The sequence below is a fragment of the Cebus imitator genome, unplaced genomic scaffold, assembly GCF_001604975.1.
Source record: "Cebus imitator isolate Cc_AM_T3 unplaced genomic scaffold, Cebus_imitator-1.0 Scaffold660, whole genome shotgun sequence".
In the NCBI taxonomy this organism is placed as follows: domain Eukaryota; kingdom Metazoa; phylum Chordata; class Mammalia; order Primates; family Cebidae; genus Cebus; species Cebus imitator.
In genome coordinates this window covers 17,920-26,590 of record NW_016107975.1, presented here as the reverse complement: position 1 = coordinate 26,590, position 8,671 = coordinate 17,920, and positions in this window count along the sequence as shown.

Sequence of the window (8,671 nt, the reverse complement as noted above, 5' to 3'; positions counted from 1 at the left end):
GGGAGGGAGAGGGGTTTGGCAAGCATGGAGAGAAATTGGAACCTATGCACATTGTCTGTGGGAATGTAAATGGAAAATGGTGCAACTGCTGTGGAAAATGGTATGGTGGGTTCTCCAAAACTAAAACACAGAATTACCATACAATCTAGTAATTCTACTTCTGGTTATACACTCTAAAGAAATGGAAACTGGGACTTAGATATTTGCACACCCATGCTCATAGTGGCATTATTCACAATAGCAAAAGGCAGAAACCACCCAAGTGTCCATTGACAGGTGAATATATACACAAAATGTGGGATAAACATACAATGGAATATACCCAAGAAGAACATTCTGATACATGCTACAACACAGATGGACCTTGAGAACATTACAGTAACTAAAATAGGCCAGGCGCAAATATGATGCTACTTACATGAGGCACCTACAGTGGTCAAACTTGTAGAGACAGAGAGTAGAATGCTGGTTGCCAGGGACTATAAAGGGGGGAAATGGGGAGTGTTTAATGGTGCAGAATTTTAGGTGGGGAAGATGAAAAAGTTCTAGAGATGAATGGTGGTGATGGTTGCACAAAAATGTGAATGTACTTAGTGCCAAAGAACCACATACTTAAAAAATGACAAAAATGGCAAATTTTGTTATGTATATTTAACCACAATGAAAACACATACACATGAATTTATTATTAAAATATAGCAGGAGTGGCAGCGGGAAAGGATCTCTCAGACACCGGATACAGGAGGAAGGAATTTGTATTACAGCTGGGAGCTTTGTTGGCATGCGTGCCTAATAGCAAAACTCACCCAACAGAGGGAGGTTCAGCCTTTATATAGGCTTATACTTTAGATGCTACAAGTGTAAGAATAGTTTCAGGAATTACATATGAAAAGGGTTTCAGTTCACAGTTTCAGGAATTACATATGAAAGGGTTTCAGTTCACAGTTTCAGGAATTACGTATGAAAAGGGTTTCAGTTCATAGTTTCAGGAATTACATATGAAAAGGGTTTCTGGTTTGATCTTGTTTTAAGTAAAATAGTGCCTTCTCCATAGTGCCTTCTGGAGACTTTCCCCAGGGCCTAGCTCGTTGTTTTCAGGAAGGAGATTCAGGAGGCGCCAGCTGGCCTGCTCTCTCTTCTATTGAGATGCACAGTGGATGACAGAGAGGGAGGGGGTTCCAAATGCCTGGGTCTCCCTCCTCAATACAGTTTTTTAGGTTAGAAATCTGACTCAGATCTGACTGGGCTAAAATCAAGGTTTTGACAGTGTTGTATGTCATTCTGGAGACTCCAGGAGGTAATCCTGCTTTTTTTCCTGCTTCTAGAGGCTATCTGCATTCTTTGGTCCATGGCCTCTTCCACCATCTTGAAAGCCAGCAGCATAGCATCTCTCACATCTTTCTTTCTTCACCATATCCCTTTCTCTTGTCATAGAAGGGGAAGACTCTGATTTTAAGGACTCCAGTGTCTCCAGGCAATCACACAGATGGAAAAAAAAAAAAAAAAAAAGACTCTGGTGATTGGACTAGGCCCATCCAGATGATCCAGGGTAGTCTCCCCATCTCAAACTCCATACTCTTAATTATATCTGCAAACTCCCTTTTGCCACATAAATTAACATATTCACAGCTTCTGGAAATTAGGACAAGGATGTCTTTGGGGGCCATTACTCTGCCTAATACTGTCAGTTTACTAAGGACACAGTGAGAAAGACAGATGTTTGAAGGCTGCTCTTCTCAGGGATTCCATACAGGGAAGGCCAGGTCTCCTCCCCATCTAGCATGGCATTGAGCAATTTCCTCTTTTGCACTGTGTCATTCATTCTATTCTGTTCCTTTGTAGGGACACCCTGAAGCTCTGTCTCCCACTCTTGATGGCTCTATCAAATTATGTTAAGTAATTCTTTATATTCACAGAGCATTTCTTATGCATCAGGCTAAGCACTTTGCATATGTTTACTCATTTAGTCCTCCCGACAACCCTGTTAAGTACTATCACTATCTCTATTTTTATGTGTCAAAACCAAGGTCCAGAGAAAGAGTTTAAATAAATCCCCTGGATTTACACAGCTAGTAAGCAGAAGAGCCAGAATTCAAACTCGGCCAGCCCGATTCCAAAATCTGTGCCCTTACTCACTATACCATACGGCCTCTCACTGTTACTTCTGCTATCTTATGTAGTCAAGGTATATGAATTTTGTCTCATTACTGCAATTGTGAGAAAGCATGGAAGAGACCTAAACTGACTCAACTGTGATTGTACTATTGAGTTTCTTGTTCTGGATGAGAAAGCTGAGGTTGGATAGCAATACATAATAAGACAGAACTTTCGATAACTTCATTCCTACTGATCTCAGCAGCACAGGTCGCCAATTAAAGGCTTAAATCAGGAGAGTCTGGGACAGCTTGGTTGATTGTGTCTGGGTGTGAACAGCTAAGAGTTTATGCAGTGGTGGATACACATGCATAAGAAGAGGTCTGCCCCACTGGAAAAAAAAAATAGAAACCATTTTTATGCCCTATAGAATTCTGGATTATATAAGTTCATCTCTTCGGGATATAACTAGGCAGAACCACTGATTGCATTTGCCATTTGCTAAGTAGTTTACCTCCAAGGGATGCAATGATTCCCAAATACCCAAACATTGATACTGGTTGAATCACTGAGGAATTTGATAGAAATACAGATTATAAGGTCTAACCTGTGATCTCATAAATCAGAATCTCTAGAGTTAGGGCTTGAGAATTTTATCTTAAGTTACCCTTAATTTTTATTCTGATATAGCTGGTCCAATAAGACCAACATTTCTTAATCAACACATTAGGCATTCCAGTAAGAAAATACAATAACTTTGTTCATTAAGTTGGAAACGATGACAAAACTTTCATTTTAATATGCTGGTTTTTCAGAATGAATAATTTCAGGATGTTTGCCAAAGTCTCATGCTTCTGTTTTCGAAAAAAGAGTCCCAGTAAATGTTTATCCCAACCTCTTGAGTAGGCCGAGTGCCAATTAATAAATAGAGATAAAAGTGGCGGGCCAGGCGCGGTGACTCACGCCTATAATCCCAGCACTTTGGGAGGCCAAGGTGGGTGGATCACAAGGTCAAGAGATCAAGACCATCCTGGTCAACGTGGTGAAACCTCGTCTCTACTAAAAATACAAAAATTAGCTGGGCGCGGTGGTGTGTGCCTGTAATCCCAGCTACTCAGGAGACTGAGGCAGGAGAATTGCCTGAACCCGGGAGGCGGAGGTTGCGGTGAGCCGAGATTGCGCCATTGCACTCCAGCCTGGGTAACAAGAGTGAAACTCCGTCTCAAAAAAANAAAAAAAGTGGCATGTGAAAAACCAAAACTTTACGGATAGGCACTGAGAGTCTTCCCGTGTGGAGGACAAAGAAGATATTATCCTCCTAGGTCGTTATAAACAGGCTAGAGGGCCCTTAATTATATAAAAAGACATTTGAATTCACTCTGAAGAGAAAAGCAAATTAAAACCATGCCTCATTTATCAGATTGTCAAAAGGTTTTAAAAGCTTGTCAACCTATTTTGTTAGTGAAATAAGAAATAAAAACGTTCACTCTGGTGTTTGCCAATCATTATAATGCTTATAGATATGTCAAAAAACAAAATTTCAACAAACTGCGTTTAAAGATTTAATTGGCCTTTATTATAAATTTATGAATTGGGCAGCATTCCATCTATAAAATAGAGAAGTGCTCCATGGGGCATAGAAGAATGATTAATATTTGTCTAAGGGAGTTTGAGCAGAAACAAAGAACTAGCAAAATACAACAAAATGGACTGGTTAACTTAGGGTTACTTTCCTTGAAAGGGTTAAAACAGGGGGTACTTTTATATCATGCCAGCCTAGGTTTACTGGGATCTTTTTAACTGGTTACTGTAAATCTCCTGTTTTTTGAAAAAAACTGTCCTGATGGGGGATTTTCCTGTTTTTTAAAGTTTCATTTTGACTACATGGCACTTGTCAAGAGTGACTCCATTTTGGTTTGTCCTATTAGGGCCTATTGCAGAAATTCAACCCAAAGCAATGACCTACCATACATTTTATTTAACAGAGGGAAATTGAGTAATATTTTTAAAAACTACATGTATGCTTATCTTTTGATCCAGCATTTCTTCATCTAGGAATTTATTCTAAGCATGGACCACTAACAGAAAAATAAATTGGACAAATTTAATCATTATAGTATTGTTTGTACTTATAAAATATTGGAAACAACCTAATTGCCCATATGTAGGAAAATGGTTAAATTAACTATGGTATGTCTACGCAATGAAGTACTAAGCAGCTGTAAAAAAGAATAAGGACAATCTCTACAAACTGATGTGGAAAGTTCTCTAGGATACACTGTTAAAGTGGAAAAAGCATAGGGAAAATGCTGATATGCCACTTTTGTAAAAAAAAAAAAAAGAGAGACATAAGAATATATGCATAAATCTACTTATTTTTGCATAAATAAATACATGAGAGCTAAAATAGATACTAATAAGATTGGTTCCCTACAAAGGAAGTGGGTGAGAATGAAATTTTAGGGATTGGGGATTGAGAGAGTATAACCTTTTACATAGTTTTGATTTGGGGGTATCGTGTTAATGTTTCATGTACTCAGAAGTACCTAAAATCAACAAGAATGGGAACATAAAGTAAAGCAGAATTTTAAAACACACACACACACACAGAAAAAATCTTACTATGCTTATACAAATAAACTTAAATATTGCAAATGAATAGCATAATCAAACTAAAAGAAAAAAAGTAACTGACTTACCTCGCAACATAGTACTTGGACTATACTCACCAAGTCTAAAGTCAAAAAAAGAATACTAAATAAATATTAATCTCGAGTTAGTGTTATCCCCTACCCTCCAGTGATATGAATTAGCAATTATAAACTAATTTTTGGTATTCTAAGATGGAACAGATACATACAATCGGCCCTGCATTTCTGCAGGTTTTTTCTTTTCCTAACCTTCACCACTTTATTATAAAGGTTATTACTAAGGATACAGATGAAGAGATGCATAAATGGGGGAAGGAGCATGAAGCTTCCATGTCCTCCCTGTGCAGACTGCCCTCCTGGCAGCTCTCCAAAACTGTCCTCTTGTAGTTTTTGTGGAAGTTTTATTACATAGGCATGATTGATTAAACCATTGGCCATTGGTGATCAACTCGACTTTCAGCTCTTCTCCCCTCCCTGGAGGTTAGGGGATGGGGCTGAAGGTCCCAATCCTCTAATATTGCCTTGGCCATTCTGGTGACCAGCCCCACCCTGAAACTATCAGTCAATATTAGCATATAAAAAAGCCAGCGCTTTGGAGAGTCCAAGGATTTAGGAGTTGTATGTTGGGAAAATGGGGAGGAAGACCAAATGCATATTTCACAGCATCACATCCTCACATCTGCCAAACTTAATAGATTATTAAGCATCTAAGGATTTTGGTATGCACAGAGGTCACAGATCCAATCCACCAGGGACACTGTAAATATATTTAGCATAATATTTCTTGAAGCCAAATTTCTTGAAGGAAACTGTACATGCAGAAAGGGAAAGAGTAGCATGTGGTCTTGAACTGGAATTGAAGTGTATTTGTCTGTTTTCGCACTGCCCTAAAGAAGTGCCCAAGACTGGGTAAATTAAAAAGGAAAGAGATTTACTTGATGCACAGTTCTGTAGGGCTGGGCAGGCCTCAGAAAACTTACAATCATGGTGGAGGGGGAAGGAAACACTTCCTTCTTTACATGATGACAGGAAGAAGAAGAACGAGAGCCAAGGGAAGGGGAAGCCCCTTATAAAAACATCAGATTTCATGAGAACTTACTATCACAAGAATTGCATGGGTGAAACTGCCCCCATGATTCAATTACCTTCCATCAGGCCCCTTCCAAGACATGTGGGGACTATTGGAGCTACAATTCAAGATGAGATTTGGGTGGGGACACAACCAAACCATATCATGAAGGTATCAGTATGAACTCACAGTTCTTAAGAGAGAAGGAAATAGATATGTGTGTGTAGATATGTGTATGTATATATATGTGTGTATATATATATATATATATATATACACACACACACATACACATATATACATACACATATATACATACACATATATATATATACATATGTGTTTCCTAGCTCTATCTTCCTGCAAGAAATAATAACACAGTTAATAATGAGCACAATTACCTTCTAGATATTGTTTTCTAAATAGCATTCTGCACTCTAAATAGATCCTAAAGAACCAAGTAATCCCAGGAAAAATAGCTAATTTCAGGCTCAAGAGCCAACTTGAAACTCTCCCATTGGCCAAAATCAGGATAATTTGAGCACTAATAGCATGAATATGCCATAATACCAATGAACTATATAATTCTATAATTATATATAATTCTAATAATTAATTATAGAATTAATTTTCTCCAAATAAAATATGAAGCTAAAAGTGTAAACTGAAGTAAATAAAGGAAATTTCTACTTTATAAAGCCAATTACTGAATGTTGAAGAAATAGTAGTTAGAAAACTATTTTTTGCAATTATCATAGTAATTAATAATTTGTTTAAACTGGAATCATCAATGGATGCTAAACTAGTAGGTAAAATTTTAATGCCAAACAGTATTTGCATAGTCTCAAAGTCTTTCCCCACAAATTACTTTTAATTATAAGGAAGGAAAAGGTAATTTTAAAGCAGAGAAACCTGGCAAACACCACATTAACCAAGAAATCAAATCTAAGATCACCAGTACTGAGAAAAACCAGTATCATGTACTTTCTGATACTGATTCACTGAAAAAGAAACAGTATCACTTTTGTGGTGTTTTTCCAAAAAATGAAAAACCTAAATCTAATCACGTAGAATCTCAGGGATACACAAAATGAGGAAATACTCTAAATAATTACTGGCATATCCTTCAAAAATGTCAAGGTGATGCAAGACTAAGGAAGGTTGAGAAACTGATCCAGATTAAAGGAAACCACAGAAGCATGACAAATAAATGCATGGCATGACTCCAGATTGGATTCTGGGCCAGTAAAAATAATTTGTCTACAAAGGGTATTATCAGGACAATTAACTAAATTTGGATGGGACTGTGGATTAGATAATAAGGGGGTCCTATGTTAGATATGAACCTATTGCTTTTGATCATTTCGTGTGGCAATATAAGATAATGTCTTTGTTACAAAATATACACATAGAAGTATTTAGGAGTAAAGGAGCATCATGTTGTAACTTACTCCCAAATGTTCTGAAAAATATATATGTGTATATGTGTGTGTGTGAGAGAGGGAACACAAATGAGAAAGCAAATGGGGCAAAATGTTAATAATTAGTGAACCTGGATACAGGCTATAGAGTAGTTATTCTTACTATTGTAACTTTTCTGTACTTCTGAAATTATATCTACTAAAAAATTACCAAAAAGTTGTTGAAACATGACTGAACTAAATGTTTGCTGTAATACTTCCTCAGTCTAAAATCTACATGGCTACAATTCTGATTTTCACCTCCTTTTCCTAAAAGAGTCAATGCAAGTGTAGCCAGACAGTGCAAGTATAACTCTGACAAAATACACTTTGAAGAAGACAGAAATCTCTCTATTCCTATTTTCTGTTTTGTAAATTCAGTGTGCTACAGATTTTGTGATTGCAGTCTTCAGTTTCCTTACTATATACTCCTAAATAACAGTGGAGGTATAATGTCCAAACATAGCTCCTGCCTCTCTTGTAATCAGCTATGGAAGAGAAACTGCTGGCGCAAAGAACCATATTTTGGGAAACTGGCTTCAATTTCAACAACCATAATTTTTAAGCCTTTATGCGTTGTATTTAACTCTCCCATGCACTGAAAATTTCAGATCTGGTATTAGACAAAATATCTCTTAATTTCCTCTACATCCTAACCCTATAGATCAAATAGTTAAATACCAATGAAATATAAAATGTACGTGTAGAAATGAACTAGAAAATTTTTAGTGAAATAGCTAATGTTTTAATTTATATAAATTGACCCAGAAAAAACTCATAGCCCAGAGTAAGAGTTTTGTTTGATTTTAAAAAATTTTACGTCAAACGTTTCCACTTAGCACAATAATCTTCCTCCTCAACTCTCATGGCAGAATAATAACAACAGTAGTAATAAATAGCATTGCCAGGCACTGTTTAAGTGACTTACAATACTGATTAATTTAAGTCATTAAATTATTGTGTGGGTAATGTAATTTATATATTCTAACAATCAGGCTGGGCATGGTGGCTCATGTCTTTAATCTCAGGACTTTGGATTTGATCCCAAGGTAGGTGGATCACCTGAGGTCAGGGGTTTGAGACCAGCCTGGCCAACATAGTGAAACTCTGTCTCTACTAAAAATACAAAAAACAATAGCCCGGCATGGTAGTGGGCACGTGTAATCCCAGCTACTTGGGAGGCTGAGGCAGAAGAATTGCTTGAACCTGGGAGGTGGAGGTTGCAGTGAGCCGAGATAGCACCGTTGCACTCCAGCCTGGGCAACAAGAGTAGAACTCTGTCTCAAAAAAAAAAAAAAGAGTTTTATAACAATCCTTATTTTACAGAAAAGAAAAACAAAGTACAAAAATGATTAGGTAAGCTGCCCAAGATCACAAAACTAGTAAGATTGGAGCTG